This window comes from Eupeodes corollae, chromosome 2 (genome assembly GCF_945859685.1).
Source record: "Eupeodes corollae chromosome 2, idEupCoro1.1, whole genome shotgun sequence".
In the NCBI taxonomy this organism is placed as follows: domain Eukaryota; kingdom Metazoa; phylum Arthropoda; class Insecta; order Diptera; family Syrphidae; genus Eupeodes; species Eupeodes corollae.
In genome coordinates this window covers 141,746,441-141,748,985 of record NC_079148.1, presented here as the reverse complement: position 1 = coordinate 141,748,985, position 2,545 = coordinate 141,746,441, and the positions used below count along the sequence as shown (strand labels likewise).

The 2,545-nt window shown below is 31.0% G+C and overlaps 1 long non-coding RNA gene across 1 annotated transcript; it reads left to right on the top strand.

Moving 5' to 3' along the window:
* The first annotated feature begins 1,047 nt into the window (after positions 1-1,047).
* LOC129947981 (uncharacterized) lies at positions 1,048-2,184 on the top strand. Its single transcript, XR_008781807.1, has 3 exons — positions 1,048-1,135; positions 1,202-1,955; positions 2,010-2,184. It is a non-coding gene; the product is annotated as an uncharacterized LOC129947981 (long non-coding RNA).
* The last annotated feature ends 361 nt before the right edge of the window (positions 2,185-2,545 follow it).

Below are 2,545 nucleotides of genomic sequence, written 5' to 3'. Positions count from 1 at the left end.
AATCAGGTCACTGCTCATATGTCTTGTCCAAGAGCTCGAAGAATATGTCTTTGGTGTCTTCATCTTTCTCCTCTGGCTTATGTTGGACAATTAAGTCTTGATGCGGATTGTCATGATGCGCTCGTTCAAGTATAAGACTTCAAAAACCATTGAATACTAATTTCAGCAGATCAATCTATGGTGTACATAGCCCCTTAAATCAATTAATTGAAATCTGTAATAAATGTCACTCTTGTATTTATTCACTAAATGATAATATAAGAAGTATAAACTACAAATTAAAAAACTGTGATAATTTTATGTATATATTATATTAATAACAATTGTTAACGTTAGTATTTAACGAATTATAAATAAACAACGATAAACTTTCAAGTCAAAAATGACTTTCCTGAAATTACAAAGGTTAAAGATTTTATTTTATTTTATTACAATTCCTAAGATTTAATCCCAAACAAAATTTGACAAATCGTTCCACAAAGGGTTCCAATATAGCATCTGAAAATTTCTCTGCAGAATCGTCACATAATTTTTAAGAACAAATAATCTGTGGAATATAAAAGAAATTACATTTAAAATTTTAAGTCAAATGGTTAACTTTGTGTTCAGCCAACTGAAACATTGCAATATTGAGATGATTGCGTTTGAGGTGTTGAGTAGTATCTAACCAGAATACATTTTTCAATACCTTTAATAATTAATTTGTTCAGCCTTAATATATACAAAATGTACCTCATTGAATAATATACTCTACAACTACTGGCACGCAAAAATCATTGCGAAATACTAATCAACCTTGAGGCATGGGTGTATTAAATAGTCTAAAATTTCTTAAAGTAATTCTTTCTTAAAGTAATTCTTGAGATTTCTTTAACGATTTCATTATATTAATTGCCCCTTTAAAAATGAAATACTAAAAAAAAGAACAAAAATTGTTATTGTAGTACAAAATTGGCAATTAACGAAATAAATTCTATGGTTTTAAGTGAAGAAAATTGATTAAAAATTATTAAACAAACAGCGTGTAATTAACTAAGTTCATCTGTATAAAACTGTGATTTGTATGCATTGATGCAATATTCTAAATACAACTTTCATCAAAAGAAAATAAACAATAGAGAGAATGAACAAATTTGTAAAAATAAATTTAATAACGTTAAAATAAAATATTTAATTTATATATTTTTTTTTTAAATTTCAGATCGTTATGACACTTGTTATTTATTGTAGATTTCTTATGCAACTCATCGATAAAGTATTGGAAGTCCCAGATAAATTTCTTCAACATAACATCCAACCTTCGTCAACATAAGTCAAAAACAGCACACATCAAATAAAAATAAAATATTCTTTAACAAAACATTGCCTAATCAATTTCGTGAATATAGGTTTTAAAACCATAGTGACTTCTTTTTACATATCGTATGGACATTCCAGTTGCTTGTCTCTTCTTTACTTCTAAACTAGCAGACCCGACCACGCGTTACTGTGGCTGAGTAATTAAGGAAGGACTTAATAGACAAAATTGAACACTAATTTACATAACATCTTTAATTTAATTTTATTAATAAATACTATGATTAACATAAATTAAATAAAATCACAGTTAAAGTTTACTGAAGTGCCAATCGATGAACAATATTTTTGGTCAGCCTGTCTTTTGTCAACACAAATAATTGCCCATGAGAGAAACATGGATTCTCTAAGTCTAAGCTTTAATGCACCACAATACTCGCAAACAACGTCCATTTGCCCAATGCAAACGCTATGATGCAAGCTGTAATCATTGCTGCAATCGTATCGAAACGCTGCTCGATTCAAATCATCTAAATATCTTGTTCTGCGCCGCAAATTATCTATTTGTTGCCTTCTGTTGTTCGCTCGACGATTCTGCATTGCCAACCGAGCTGTTTCACGGGCTGCTTCACTTTGCTCTCGTGATTGAGAAGCACGAAGTCGAGTTATACTATCGCGGCGCTGTTCACGTGCAATTTCTTGTTCTTCTTCAGTCCTTTCATTTGCAGTATTTTGTATTCTTCTTGCATTACGGCTTTGTCGGGAAAGATTCGATCGTCTTGGTCGCGGCATTATTAATTAAACTTCACTTCACTTTTAATTAAACTTCACTTCACTTCAATCCACTTCTTAATTATTTATTTAATAGAAATAGTTTTAATATTGATTTCTTACAAATATCAAATTGTCATTAATACGTCATTACATAGCTGTCATTGTTATTCCAAGTCTGATTCTTTTTTGTTATCCACGTTTTATAGTGACTGACGTTTCATGTCAAGTCACACGGGAACGCTGTCGAACGGGAAAAAATATGTCCGTCTCCTGGCTCTAAGCTACCTCCCTACCAATTTTCAGCCAAATCTGTTCTGCCGTTCTTGAGTTATAAGTGGTGTAACTAACACGACTTTCTTTTATATATATAGACTAGAAAACAAGTGAAGTTGGTTACTAGGAGCCCGTACTAAATAATACATTATTTGTACAAACTAGGACAGTATTCGCACCGGATTCTTTTGAGGTAACTCAT